Source organism: Leopardus geoffroyi, chromosome B1 (assembly GCF_018350155.1).
Source record: "Leopardus geoffroyi isolate Oge1 chromosome B1, O.geoffroyi_Oge1_pat1.0, whole genome shotgun sequence".
Classification (NCBI taxonomy): Eukaryota; Metazoa; Chordata; class Mammalia; order Carnivora; family Felidae; genus Leopardus; species Leopardus geoffroyi.
This window is the reverse complement of record NC_059327.1, coordinates 141,318,401-141,334,321: the sequence shown is the minus strand read 5'-3', so window position 1 is coordinate 141,334,321 and position 15,921 is coordinate 141,318,401. Positions and strand designations below refer to the sequence as shown.

The window sequence follows — 15,921 nt, the reverse complement described above, 5'->3', positions numbered from 1 at the left end:
ACCAACCCTATTTTTGACATTTATGTAGCAGTTCAAATGTGTATGTGCTTAACCGCTATTCTATACTGAACTTCCATGTACTAATATGGAATGATACATTAACTGAAAAAAAACAAGGTGCAAAACAGGGCCTATGATATGCTACCTTATGTATAAAAAAGGGAGAGAAATCAGAATCTGTACAAGAATTTGCTTGTATATCATATAAATGAATTTGGAAGGATTTATGTTCAACCAAGAAAAGATGTGAACGAAATTGGGCATTTGAGAGACAAGGATGGGAGGGAGAATGTTAGATTATATACTGTTTTATGCATTCTGCTTTTTGAATCTCATGACTGCATTATTTATTTTAAAAAATTAAACATTTTTCAAAAAACTAAAAATCATTTTGAAAGTAACACTGTAGCCCATTAGGCTTTTCTTAAGTTCCAGTGTCAAAAATGTTACTAAAATAAAATAAATATTGAAAGAAAATGTTAACTATAAAAATTTTTAAGCGTGTATGTATTTATACGTGCTATATGTGACAGATTGATGCAGGACAAAAGCCTCCAGAAGGTATACGCTCCCAACAGATGACCCCTAACACTCTGAGGACACAGTCACTATTGGGCAAAAACAATATTATGTACAGCCTTTAATTTGTGATCAAAACAGATTTAAAAAGGAAAAAAAGAAAAGGAAAATTGCAAACATAATACTAACACCTGATCCTGTCCCATTCTAAAGTTCCAAAAGAAGGATTTCAGTTTCCAGGGGACCTCTGAAAGTACCCCCAGAGATGTTTAAGAGCCCTCAACACTTCAGTTACAATTGGAGCCACAGTTAACTATATTTTAAGATGTGTGGTAGCTTATCAAGTCTTAGTGTGCATTCGTGCATAGGTCAAAATATTATACAAGTTTACATTAGAAGTCTTACAAAAAAAAAAAAAAAGAAACCTACCAGTTTGTAATATTATTGAAATCTTTAACTCATACAGGGCTGGGTAAGCATCTGCTAAGGAAGACCCAGGTCATATGGAGCTTCTGCTAACTTTAGGGCCCATCCCTACCTCCATTGTAATCCAAATAAAAGCAACACTAAATCAGAAGACAAATATCGGAAAAGCTGGCAAAGTGTTGGTTTTCCTTAAGATGACCACTCTAATGTGTTAAAACATTAAAAATATAGAATGAAAAGCTATAGAAGTGGAAAGCACAGGCGTGGGAGTAAGATGAGTCTAAATCCTAGCTCCACTCTTTACTAATTATGTAACCTTGGGCAAATTAGTTAGCTTTTCTGAATCTCCAGTTCTTCATCTATAAAATGTTCAAGATAATACCCACGTCTCAAGTATTTGTGAGGAGTAAGAATAATTAACACTTACGCTCGCTGCACACCAGCCCTGCTCTGAGCACTTTAAGTCTGTTCATCATCAAAATGACTTTATGAGTTAGGTACTCATGTCAACCCCGAGAGGGCTGAGGGATGTTGAATAACTTCCCCAAAGTCACACAGCAGTTGAGTGGCTGAAGTACACTGCTCAGTAGTGTAGGGCCAGAATGCATACTCTTTACCACCACAGAATATTGATAATGCTTATGATGCTCAAGTATCACTTACCGTGGAGCTTTAACGGTCTAATAGAAACTGAATAATAGGGGATTACATAGACAGCATTTTTTTTATTTTTCAACCGACAATCTGTGCATGAGCATTCAAGTCAGGGACCCCAGCTCTTTCTCCATTTTTGTTTTTCTATCCAGCTGGAATTACTTCCATCCACCTGGTCCAGAATGGCACACATTCCAGGCTGCAAGGGGGCTGAAAGGCAACAGGTGATCATGTGTTCTCTCTTCAACAGCATCTCTGAAATTGTACATCTCACTTTAGCTCACTTCCCATTGGCTAGTGTGTGCTCATATGGACACATCCAACTGCCTCTTTAAAGACTATAAATATACTTTTTATTCTGAGAGAGAGAGAGGGAGGGAGGGGGGAATGGAGAATAAAGCAAATGAGGCAAAATATTTTAAAGTTACAGAATCTGGGTAAAGTGTATATGGGTATTATCTATACTATTCTTTCACGTTTTCTGTAAGTTTAGTTTTTTGGTTTTGTGTGTGTGTGTGTGTTTGCCAGAATGCAAAACTTCATCATTAACTAGTTTGAATAAATAAATGAGTGAAGGGGCGCCTGCATGGCTTAGTGGGTTGAGCATCGGACTTCAGCTCAAGTCATGATCTCAAGGTTTGTGAGTTCAAGCCCTGTGTTGCACTCCCTGCTGTCAGCACAAGGCCTGCTTCCGGTCCTCTGTCTCCCTCTCTCTCTACCCCTTTCTCTCTCTCTCTCTCTCTCTCTCTCTCTCTCTCTCTCTTTAAAATAATAATAATAAAAAAAAACATTAAAAAATCTTTTTCAAAAGATGAGTGGCTACACCTAGAGACAAGGATAGCATATCTGCCTGGAGCAGGCAGGGTGAAGAAGGCAGAGGGGAGGGATAGGCCTAGGGTATTTCCTTCTGCCCAGCAGAAGCAGAATCCCGGGGAAAGAAAGCATCAGGCTCCCTCCACCTAGGTGAGGGCACTGTGACTCTGTCACTCAGGGAAGCCCAGAGCAGCAGCTGAGGGCAGGAGGCTGCACCGCAAGGGGCTAGGCCTAGGGGATGGATAGAGTGGTCCTAGGCTGACATCACCAGGGGGCATTCATGCACTGAGGGTTGGGCAGATACATCACCACAGCAGAGATGGACAGCACGTGGATACTTGTCATCCACGTAGGGTCCTCAAAGCTACAGAAGTTGGCCAAACTGATGAAGGAGCAGTAGACAGCGATCCAGATGCACCACTTCCGCCTGGGCAGGAGGCTGCACGTGCTGAACCTCCTGCCAAGCAGGTTCATGGAGTTCAGCGCTCAGAACACTCCATTGACTGCAGCTTGTACCCCAGCGCTTTGCCCGGCTCCCCCCGTGGGCCTGATGTATTGTTAGAGGAGTTGTTTTGCTTCCCTCTGTAAGTTTAGTTTTAAAGTAAAAGTGTTTTAAAAGTCTATTTATGACTGAAGGGGCGCCTGGGTGGCGCAGTCGGTTAAGCGCCCGACTTCAGCCAGGTCACGATCTCGCGGTCCGTGGGTTCGAGCCCTGCTTCAGGCTCTGGGCTGATGGCTCAGAGCCTGGAGCCTGTTTCCGATTCTGTGTCTCCCTCTCTCTCTGCCCCTCCCCCGTTCATGCTCTGTCTCTCTCTGTCCCAAAAATAAATAAACGTTGAAAAAAAAAATTTAAAAAAAAAAGTCTATTTATGACTGAAAAAAAAAAAAAAACCCACTATCTACTACTTAGAAATTAAATACCGGGTCCTGCACAAAGTACTTTGTAGCCAAACCTCTGTTTCCCCAGTATATCTATTCTTACCAAAATTAATATAACCTTGATGGGCGGCAGTGGGGCGGGGGGAATCCTGTCACCTGCTTTTCTTTTCTTTTTAATTGAAGTATAGTTGGCATGCAATGTTATTTTAGTTTTTAGGTTTAGTTGATTCAACATTTATGTACATTACATTGCAAAATGTTCAAGTTATCAGCCACCGCTTTTTACAATAACGTTTATTAGAGCACAGGCATCCATTTATGTATTTTTTTACAGCTGCTTTTGTGCTACAACAGTTAAGTAGTTGCCACCAAGACCATCCGGTCCACAAAGAAAATACTCACTGCCAGGCCTTTACAGAGACAGTTTCCCAACCCCTGCTCTAAACCAGTAGGTGTCCTGAGCTTTAATGAGAATTAGATACACACACACATACACACACACGTTCCTGAGCCATTTGTATCACACTCCTTTACCCCTTAATACTTAAGAGTGTATTTCCTAAGAACAAAGATATTTTTTTACATAACCACACTATAGTAATCAAATTCCGGAAATATAAAACGAATACATTTATCCAACATTCCAGTTTTGTCAATTGCCCCAATAATGTCCTTTACATAATTTTTTCCCTCCTCTTTTACAGAATGTGGTCCAGGATCACATATTGATTTTTGTATCTTTTGTGTGTGTGTGTGTGTGCGAGTTGTTTTTCATGTGTCTTCCCTATTTTCAATAGGATTTTTAATCTTTTTTCCAATATTTAGAAATTCTTTCTATATTAGAACTGTTAGCCCTTTATCTCTGATATACGCTGCAAAAACTTTTCTTATAATTTTGTCATTTGACTCTTGACTTTGCTTATGGTATGTTTCTGCCTGTGCACTCATGCAAGAAGGCTTTTTAATGTGAGACTTATTTTTACATCTGAATTTTGAGTCATCCTTAGAAGTTTTTTCTACACTGACATTAAAGTTGTATTCACCAGTATTCTGTATTTCTTCCAGTGCTTGTATAGTTTAATTTTTTACATTTTATCTCTGAATCATTTGGAGTTTATTTTTATGTGAGGTGTGAGGAATGAATCTAATTTAATCTTTTCCCAAACGGCTGCCCGGTTGTCTCAATAGCATTTATTAAAAAGTCCATCTTTGCCCCAGGGATTTGAGATCCCATCATTATCGTATATGAGATTTTCGTACACATTTGGGTCTATTTCTGGGCTTTTAATTCTATTTCATTGGTCTGTTTGATTATGTGTGTGCTGGCATCATATGGTTCTAATTATAGAGGTCTTGCAGAGTATTTTAATAGCTGGCATGGCTATTCTCTCCCAGAGTAGCTTTTACTTTGCCGTGTTTTCCTAGATATTCTCGGATGTTTATTTTTCCATATGAACTTTATTTCCTATCAACTTGTCTAGCTCCAGAAAAAAAAAAAAAAGTGTTGGTGTTTTTATAGGGATCATGTTAAAATTCCAAATTAGGTACAGAACTGATTATCTTAATGATTTTGAGACTAGAATAAGGGACGTATTTCCATTCATTTCAGTTTCTTTGTGTGTCTTTCAGGAATGTTTTATAACTTTCTTTGTATATGTATTCAACATTTCTTGTAAACTTCCTAGATATTTTACCTTTTTTTGATGCCTCTGAAAAGGGGCGTTAAGAGATTTGAGATTTCAGAGATTTGAATATTGCACGTTAATTTTATATCCTACTACCTTACTCAATTACTTTATTGATACCTAAGTTTCATAGGGAATTTTCTAGGGTAGCACTGTCCAATTGAAATACAATGTAGTCAGATGTGTGATTTTAAATGTTCTAGTAGCTAAATTAAAAATAGTTAAAAGAAACAGATGAAATAAAGTTAATAGTATATTTTATTTAATTCAATATGTCAAAGTATAATTTTAGCATATTATCAATAGTAAAATTATTAACAAGATGTTATAAATTCTATTTTTATATAAGGTCGTCAAAATCGAGTGTGTGTTTTACATTCACAGCATATTTCAATTTAGATCTTAAGTTTTTATCAGAAATATTTTGTTAATTAGATTTTGTAAATTTACAGTTGGAAAAGTATATTCACCTATCCAAATTGTTCCAAGCATACTTAAAAGTTTTCTTATCATTGATGCAAGTACCCCCCCCAAAAAAATCGTTTCCCTTTGATATTGACATCCACATTGACAAAACTGTTTTTTCCTTTTTTTAGAAGGACTGATTTAACTTTGTAGCAAAAGCATCTATCTGTTCAGAAAATTCAAAAATTCTTGTGTCAACTTAGTATTACTAACATCAAATCCAAAAGGGTATTTCATAGACTGAAATTCAGCCTTCAGATGAGGAAAATAGAGCCTCCCAGAGGTAACTCTTAACCAATGGGGTATCACAACCCGGTTAAATACTCTTGCATGCTATCATTTATGTGGACAATTCTGAGAGCCATTCTGTATGCTTTTCAGGAGGTGACATAGGACCTATCCTCAAGGGTGACCTTGATAATGCACTGTTACATGGTCAGCTTTCCCTTCTTCCCTGTCTCATTCTGTCCTATGCTTTAACTCTGGCCCCATGGGATCATCTCCTTCAAAAACTACTGGTGCTTAAGCCCTTATCTCAGGCTCTTTTTTCAAAGGAAATTCAAACAAAGACAGGGATTTACAAAGTTTGGAGCATGGGGCATGTGTAAAAATAGTTGGAGTGCTTGTAGAAAAACAAACTAGAAATATCTACTAAGACCTGAAAATATTGTTCTAGAACTTGAGTCAAAGGTGAGAACTGGAAACATTGATTTACATTGGTTTCTTATTAAATTAAGTAAGGACACAGTGTTAAAACTGAAGTCTGTATTGTGGCTGTGTAAGAGAATATTTTTATCTTTAGGCATATATAACTGATTCTTGAAAGTTCAGAAGAAATATGTAAATGCATGTATGTATACGTGGATATGTATGTGTGTGTATATATACACACACACACACACACACACACACACACATGTATATCCATATATCTGAGAGAGAAATAGGGAGACAGAGGGAGAAAGGGAAAAGAGAGGAGAGGGAGAGGTTCTGGGTAAAGAGCATATGGGTGTTCCTTGTACTATTCATGGAACTTTTCTGTAATGAAATTATTTCCAAATAAAGTTTTAAAGAAACTATTCTAGAGTTTCTTTTCAAAAACAGCCAATGTCAGTCATATAACTTCAGAGTCAGCAGCAGCCTTTAATTTCATACTACCTACCTATAAAAAAATTTCTGGACAATGCTGACAAGTTAATATTCTTAAAGGCTCCACATTTGGGCTCACGAAAAAAAAAAGTAGAGGAAACATTCACTCGGAAGTGATTATAAATAGTCACACTTTCCCCCCACTTGAAAACAAAAGGTAATGTTGGCTATTGCCATTAAAATCTTGGCTGCCTCTTCCCTTATCTTGATGACCTGGTTTGCAGAGGCACTGTGAAAATTCATTAGAAAATGGTAAACAGCTGAGAAATTGGGTTCAAAGGTCACGCACTGATATAATTTCTTCCCTGGGTTTCTTGGAAACTTTGGTCAGGAAATCTCTTGCTGAGTTAGTGAGCAAAGATAATACAGATCTTGTGGGGAGAAGGTCTGTTCAGGAACAAAAGGTACACTTTCCAGCAACTTGAGCAGATGCGTGTGAGGCAGAACTAACTTGCTAAGGCTGGAATAACTTTTACAACTGATAATACACAATTCCTTCACTCTCCAGAGTTCCATGGGGGCAGCTCACAACTGTCTTCCGCTCTAACTGCTCATTTGCAGCCTCCACCGTTTCTTAAATGATACCTGCCAAGTCACCATCTGTCTGTGCTTAAATATATTCAGCCCCAAGCAGCTCATTACACCTGAAACAGCACTAATGAGAGTCCATGTCCTTGTATACACAAAGATCTTTTATAAGTTATTATTTTTAATAGTAATAAAAAAATAGGAAGAATTTAAATGTCAATCAATAGAAGAACTGTTAATTCGCCAAAATTCTAAGTACTATTAAAAATAATATGTTGGAGGGGCGCCTGGGTGGCTAAATCGGGTAAGTGTCCAGTTCTTGATTTCAGCTCAGGTCATGATCCTATGGTTGGTGAGATCGAGTCCTGAATCAGGCTCTGCACTACCAGTGGGATTGGTATTCTCCCTCTTGGGATTCTCCCTCTCTATGTCTCTCTCTCTGCCCCTTCCTTCCCTGTCCATGTACATGCTCTCTCTCTCATAATAAATAAATAGACATTAAAAAATAATACATTGAGGGGCACCTGGCTGGCTCACTCGGTTAAGCAACTGAGTTCGGCTCAGGTCATGATCTCACGGTTTGTGAGCTTGAGCCCTGCATCAGTCTCTGTGCTGACAGCTCAGAGCCTGGAGCCTGCTTTGGATTTTGTGTCTCCCCTCTCTCTGCCCCTCCCCACCCATGTTCTGTCTCTGTCTATCTCAAAAATAAATAAACATTAAAAATTTTTTTTAAATAATACATTGCATCTATATACATCTATTTGAAAAATGTCTACAATATATTGTTGAGCAAAATTAAGAGATAATAAAATAGTTTACATAATGTTCTGATTTCTTGTACAAAAAACTGTAAAGGTTGTATCCATCTGCAAAAAAAAAAAAAAAAAAGCAGTCTAGAAGGATAAATTCCAAACAATTTCACACTGTCAGTAGTGGTTTCCTGTGGTGAGGATGGTGGAAACAACTCATTCCCACATTTTTTGTTTCACTGGAGGAAGAGTTTCCCTTACACTAGTGACCTTGGCCCTTATTCCTATTCCTCTCCTTAGAGATGTCTGGGTAATATGATGGAACAAGCTTATTCTCTCCAACTCTTATTTCCAGGTAAGGAGCAGGCATTAGAGAAATATCACTCCTGTAGACAGTAGAGGGTTAGGTTTGCAAAAGAAGTGAACAGGTGTAAATTAGTCACAGCATGTCTTTCCCTCTGCTGGGAATCAGACCTCAACAGAACCCACTCCTCTGTTCCTCCATTCCATGCTGTAAGTTTTATGGAGGTGGACATTCTTAGGTTGTATAGTATTCCTGATGACTGGGGCATTTGAGTGCTATCCAGGGATTTGGTATTAGCAAGGCTCACTGCTGTCTCCCACACAGACCACATTCTGTAATAGCTGTAACAGTAACAAAGCTGACATTTTGGTGTCTATCTGACCAACTCTCTACCTCCGTGGTTCTGAACATGGGTGAGTAATAAATATCATTCATTGGAAGCCTGCGGGTATGAAAAAAATATTCTCTTTATATTTTGTATGCCTGTATATTGTTTGAATTTTTTGTAATAATGAGCATGTATTATATATAGAGATATATAAAGATACATACCTCTAGATATAGAGATGTAAGATCATAAAACCAAATCCTTACAGTTTTTACCTAGTATTAGGATTCCTGTCTCCTCTGATTTGTATCATTCTTTATACTTTAATTGCTTAGAGGAACCATATTGCCATCCAAGCATAGAAGTGCTTTGCCTTAACCCATTCTCTACTTGCTTGGCCATTGGATTCATTCTCTTGTTCCATATGTATTTTCTCCCTTATGATTTAAAGCACCCAATTTTCCTGCTCTCAAGAAGGCCACTGCCTCTCTATTCCATTAAGTCATACTTATTCTGACTGGAAAAAAGCTATCTCTATTTTTCTACCCCCCCCCAGTATAATTTTGCTTTGGTTACAGCCAAAATATTGTCTTCCAAGCATTAATGGGAACCTCCTTCATTTTCCATCTCATGGCCTTCAAAAATATAAAATATTATGTCCTCTCAAATCTTTTTATTCCCCTAGGCAAAATATTCCCAGTTTTTTTAACTGTATGTCATATGACATGGTTTTGATTTCCTCTAATATTTTGATTACTTACTTTCCTTGGAATGGCCCCCAATTTGTTGATAAACCTCCTAAAAGGTGTTAAAGAATGATGCCCAAAGTGAAATACAGTTCTCTGGATGTGATCTGACCAGTACTGAATAGAAAACCTACTTGTTATAAGGATGGCATACTCTTACCACAGTGGAAAGACTGGTGGTGTTTTCTCACAGTATATGTCACATTGGTCTTCATGTCAGGGGATCCACTCATATTGGGCTTATTGTGATAGAAAACATAGAAATCACTTTCATCCATGCTAATGGTGAAATAGATTCATTGCTCTCAACATATAAATACCTCAAGCAAATTCCATGCTAAATTATAAAAGTCCCCATATTTTCTATAGTGATCATCCCTTCACAACCAAATGCCTTCCCTTTTTGCCCTTCTATTAACCACTCAACCCAAGTGAATTTCAATTTCTCTTCTCCGAGTTATTTAAAGTTACTCTTATAAATGATGCTAATAAGAAAAATCCAATAGTCTCTTTTTAGGTCCAGTCCTGACCTCTGTAATGAATTTGACACTGATGGCCATTCCCTCTTTCTTGGGTTCCAGACACTCTTGACTTCCAACTCTCATACCACTCCTCAAGGTTCCCTCCCATTCTAGACAATTTCTCCTTAGGCAATTCTTCCAAATCTGACTCTGTCATCATCCTGCTTAATATATTCAATGTCTCTTTACAGTAATGGTTCACAAGCCAGTTGTATATTAGAATCACCTGGGGAGATTTTATTTTTTTTAATATTTATTTATTTATTTATTTATTTATTTATTTATTTTAAGAGAGAGAGCATGTAAGTGGGGAGTGGCAGAGAGACAGGGAGACAGAATTCCAAGCAGGCTTTGCACTGTCAGCGTAGAGCCCAACTCAGGGCTCGATCTCATGAACTGTGAGATCATGACCTGATCAGAAATCAAGAGTCAGATGCTTAACCGACTGAGCCACACAGGTGCCTCTGAATCACCTGGGGAGCTTTTAAAACCCATCTAAGCCCAGGCCCCATCCCAGATGAAGTGAATCAGAATTAGCAGGTATAGGCCAGGATTTAAAAACCACCAGAGATGGTAAGGTAAGGACCTTGATCACATTTGACCTTGATCTCATTTGCAAACTCTTTTAGTAGTTCAAAATAATCATAATGTTGTCTACCAAACACCTATTTCTATTTACTCCATAAATAGCATATTTCCCATACAGCTATGTGATTTTAAGAAACCAGATTCCCATCTCCACCTCCTGATCATGATTAGAGACTGATTCCTACTGACAGCCATCTTTGAGCAAAGAGAAAAATAAAGGGTTAAAACCATTCCTGAGAACAGCAAAGCAGAGGGATGCAAAGAACCCGAATCCTTGATGACATCACTGAGCCATTAAATTAGCCAAATTTTGATCCTGTCCTGCCTCTGGACTCTTTGTTATATGAGAAAATAAATGTTGTTATCATTTAAGTCATTTCTGTGAGGATTTCTGTTATTGTAGCCAAGAGCATCTCAACATTCATCTGGATATAACTTAAAAAGATTAAATGCCTTAAACTCACTTAAATTAGATAATTAACTCCTCATAATTTCTTCAACCTTCTTGAATCTTGGCCTTACTTCCTTCTTTCCAATATTTGTTCTAGAGCTCTACATTCAAATATCACTGAGATGAAATGTACAAACTAGTGCTACTATTCAGCTCATAGACCTTCCAGGAGAGAGAGGGAGAACTCGTGTGAGAACTTCTTCCTGTTCTCAAGGGTTGGAAGGGAATCAAGATTAATCTTAACGTACCCAGTATAGCAAGTTACTATTTTTATTGTTATTATTATCATCATTATTATTATTACTAAAGTAATATACACATTTGAGCTAGCTCTAGAATGGAATCCCAAATGGTAGAATTGTACAAATTGGATGAGGGAAAAAAAGTTAATTTGCCATCTAGTGTGTAAATGTTTTGCCATCATTAGAAAAAAAAAAGTCTTAAACTTTCTCTCTTCCAGTGAGTAGTTTTTCAGATATTGAAATTAGAGGCTTTTTAAAAAAGGTAATATAAAAGAGATAAATTGACACTTTGTTGATGATTTATGGTCTTTCCTGAATTTTTGCCAACACAAGTCAATGGTAAAATGGTTTTCAAAGCTATCAAAAAAAACCCCACAAAAACTAAAGAACAGCTGTAAAAATTACAAACTCATCAAATGCATTAAAACTTAAGAAAGAGAAAGGTCAAATGAGCCTTCTAGTTAAGGAATATAGACCTAAATTAAAGTATTTCATGTAGCCGAATTTAGTATACAATCAAGGAAACATATATTTTGAATTATTTGCATATGTCAACATTCAAACATAAAATATCTTACAGTCTTCTTTATTTATTTTTAATTTTTTTTTCAACGTTTATTTATTTTTTGGAGGACAGAGAGAGACAGAGCATGAACGGGGGAGGGGCAGAGAGAGAGGGAGACATAGAATCAGAAACAGGCTCCAGGCTCTGAGCCATCAGCCCAGAGCCTGACGCGGGGCTCGAACTCACGGACCGCGAGATCGCGACCTGGCTGAAGTCGGATGCTTAACCGACTGCGCCACCCAGGCGCCCCACTTACAGTCTTCTTTAAATTGAAATACTAAAAATGCATTCAGGGGTGGCGCAGTCGGTTGAGCATCCAACTCTTGATTTCAGCTCAGGTCGTGATCTCACCATCCTGGGATCGAGCCCTGTATAGGGGTTGGTGCTGACAGCTTGGGGCCTGCTTGGGATTCTCTCTCTGTCCCTCCCCTGCTCCTGTACTATCTCTCTCTCTCAAAAGACATTTTTTTTTTTTTTTTTTAAGAATTAAGAAATTGGCTTGCAGAACCACTCTCTGTCTTCATGACAAGAGGACTCTGCAACAAGATTAGGCTGTTCCCCACCCCCCTGTGTCAATTAAACTTCCTCTTGTTTCTCCCCGTCCAATCAATGTTTTATTTCCTTTAGAGTAACAAGTATCACTATCTGAAATGTTAACTGTTTGTTGTCTAATTCCACTGGCATGTAAACTGGACAAGAGCAGCAACCTCATCTAGTTTATTTGCTCGAATATTCCTAGCAAGGCAGCTAGAATATCTGATCCCCTTAGGAGCTCAGTAAGTATCTGTTGCATACATATATATATATATATGAGCAGATCAATAAATCTCAGTTAAAATATAGTTTAATTTACATAGGAAAAGAAAAGACTCTGTATAGTAGATTCTAACTAATTCAATTAATTAGGAAATTCTTCACTGAGAAGTATTAATGATGTGAAATTGTTAACAGACAGGCATGTATATTTAGGAGCTGGTTATAAAAAAAAAGAATGCTAAATGTGTACAGATTGCTTCTTAAATATGAGAATTTTTACAGTATTATTTGGATTACTATTATTATTTTTAAAGATTTTCTTTTTAAGTAAACTCTACACTCAACATGGGACTCAAACTTACAACCCTGAGATCAAGAGTTGCATCCCCTACTGACTAAACCAGCCAGGTGCCCTGATTTGGATTATTTTATTTCATTGGACTGGATTGGATTGATTTTATTGCTTTTTTTTTTTTTTTAATTTGGAGTATTTTAAACCTTTCTAAACTTGAAGCATTTACTTACTAAGAAGGACAAATGCCATCTCAAGAATGCTTATGATCAGACCCAGCTTAAGACCTGGGACAGCAATCACCAAAAGCAAGTCTTCTTATTGCCCTAACTAACCACTCTTCCACATGTAGCCACTCAAAATCTCTAAAAATTGTGAAAACTTCCTAAACTCAGACTGTCTTAGTTTGTTCAGAGTGCTATGACACAATGCCATAAACTGGCTAGCTTAGAAACAACAAACATTTATTTCTCAAAGTTCTGAAGTCCAAGATTAAGAAGCTGGCAGGTCCAGGGTCTGGTGAGAGCCTGCTTCCCAGGTGGCCATCTTTCACCTGTAAAGTCACATGGTGAATGGAGCTAGGAATCTCTCTGGCGCCTTTTTCATAGGGGCACTGATCCCATTAGTAAGGACTCTTCCCACATGACCTAATCACCTCCCCAAGACCCCATGTCCTAATACCATCATTTGGCGGTAGGATCTCAACATGAATTTTTCAGGGAGACAAACATTCAGATCATAGCTCAGACAAAAAAATAGCAGAAGCAAGAATTGAAACTTAAGGTATCTAACTGCAAAGCCTGTATTTTTTTTTTCAGTATGTTTTCCAGTAGATCAGAGTTTGATAACATGTCAGACATGAAAAGTAAGATAGAAACAAGAGTTTAGAGACTCTTGGAAAGAAGGAACCTGAGATTTACAAAATCATCCGCTTTTCACAGGTCTTAAAATGCTTGCGCTTAATCAAAAAGTGAAGGTCATATTAATAAGGGGCTGGATATTATTAAGTAAAAGTCAATATCAGGTAATACCTACAAACAGCATACATGACATTCCATCCTGGGAGGGCACCATCTCCAGCATCATCACCATCAAATAATTCTTATGTTTTTAAATGTTTATTTATTTTTGAGAGAGAGAGAGAGAGAGAGAGAGAGCAAGCTGGGGAGGGGCAGAGAGAAAGGGAGACACGGAATCCGAAGCAGGCTCCAGGCTCTGAGCTGTCAGCAGAGAGCCTGATCTGGGGTTCGAGCTCATGAACTGTGAGATCATGACCTGAGCCAAAGCCAGACACTTAACTGGCTTGGTCACAAGCCACCCAGTTGCCCCAAATAATTGTCATTGAAGAAGCTACTGAATGAGGTATGAGAAGTTATACTCAGCAATTAATCTAAGGATTTGAAGTGATAAATTTGATACTCAAAAGATCTTATTTCTCGAGTTAACCACAATTAACTGGAAAGCTCAAATGTGTTGACAGTATGTTAGCATGAAACAATTATGATATGGATCTTTTTCAAGGAAATTTCTTTCTGCTTGTTTCCATGCATTGGAACCAAATATATAATTAGTGACAATTTGTTCAAAGTATACAAAGTGGCAAAATGCTGAACTGGCAACTGTATATATTGAAATTAAATGGTAACTTGTTCTCTCACCTTTCATATTTACAATAATATTTTGTTTCCCCTGTGAGATTCTCACTGCATATAATGTAAATGAAAATAAAAATGTCTTGACATACATGAAATCTATAAGGTCATTTGTAACATTTGTGATAAGCTTTGAAATGTGGTATTAAAAAACATGGAAGTTTTTTAAAAAATTTAGTCTATTAACATTCATTTCAAACCTTTTCCCGCACAGACCAACATTTGATGTGGTTACTGCTTTGTTTTTCTCAATGCAAATGTAAAAAAGGGCTTCAGTTAGAACAAGACGCACAGCCCCAAATTTGAGATTCCCAGAGTTTTTGGCAAGTTCTGTTATAGAGTCTAAAAGGTTTCCTTGGGGAGCACCTGGGTGGCTCAGTCAGTTAAGCATCTGACTTTGGCTCAGGTCATGATCTCATGGTTCGTGGGGTCAAACCCCACATCGGGTTCTGTAACTGACAGCTCAGAGCCTGGAGCCTATTTCAGATTCTGTGTCTCCCTCTCTCTCTGTCTTCCCCCCACATCTGCCCTACTTGGGCTCTCTCTCTCTCTCTCTCAAAAATAAATAAACATTAGAAGGTTTCCTTGGACTTCTAGCAGGACTGCGAGCATGGACAACTTTGTATTTGTGTACAATGTTCCTGGTTACCTTTTTGGCCAAAGCTAATATTAACTCTCTCCTAATGAATGCTAACACTTTCCGTAATGCAATCTGTTTTACCACCTGTTGTCTAAATATTCTATTTTCTTTCACAGTTGCTAGAAAATTACCCTGTTTACATTTTGAGTTCACACAGCTTCTGTGAGTCTTTCATTAGAATGAAATCAATTCTATAGCTAGATTGATAGAAAGTATTTGCTTAGGTTGTAAACGATCTGATCAGTAGTTGTTGAAGGGAGAGCAAAGTGATGCAGAAGAGGGAAATAGAGTACGAAGTATCTCAGCAACCATGGGCCAAAAGCCATATAAATACCAGAACTGTTCAGTGGACTTCAAGACATAAGTTGATTCTGGTTATCAGGCAGGTGTTTTTGGCCTCTAACAGTTGCATTTCTTGGCCTCCTCTGTTCTACAGCATTAGCTGTAAGGCCAGAGAGCAAAGGAGCCTACAGGACAAAACTCTTTACTGAAAGTGACTTGATTCACATGGTGAAGGGAAACTGGTCCTGTCCTGGATTTAAGCAAGTGTTGCACCATCTTTTATAATCATAACCCTCAAGAAAATACATATTTAAATTTTGAAAGGCTGTTCTTGGGTCTTCCGTCTTCATACTTTTCTTTGAAAATCATGCTTTCAGTAAATGTAACTGAGCATCACAAAAAGTTAAATAATGTAAATACTAAATTATGAATTCTTATTAGGAAAGGCTGTGGCTAACATTTTAGTTCTGAAAACATATTTTCTATTTTAGATGAAAAAGATGTGTGCATTTAGGAAAGAAATATAGAAAAGACTCCATCTGGAAAATATATACCAATATTTGGGAGACACAGAGAAATTAAAATCCATAGCTATGCCTACATAATTACAAATACTCATTGAATTATATGAATTCAGCCAACAAAGTAAATTCCATGAAAATCAATAAAAGCCTCTTCACTTTTCTT

The 15,921-nt window shown here is 37.6% G+C and overlaps 1 long non-coding RNA gene across 2 annotated transcripts in view; it reads right to left on the bottom strand.

Annotated features, from left to right (window-relative positions):
• Positions 1 to 1,333: 1,333 nt before the first annotated feature.
• The window catches only part of LOC123595799, a 43,374-nt gene continuing 28,786 nt past the window's right edge, over positions 1,334 to 15,921 (bottom strand). Inside the window, exons 5-6 of one of the 2 annotated variants that reach the window (XR_006711382.1) lie at positions 2,751 to 2,994; positions 1,334 to 1,809 (exon numbers count right to left, since the gene is read on the bottom strand). This is a non-coding gene — a long non-coding RNA (uncharacterized LOC123595799). Of the gene's footprint in view, positions 1,810 to 2,582; positions 2,995 to 15,921 lie in introns of those variants that run through there. The other variant, XR_006711381.1, reaches the window with a different exon arrangement.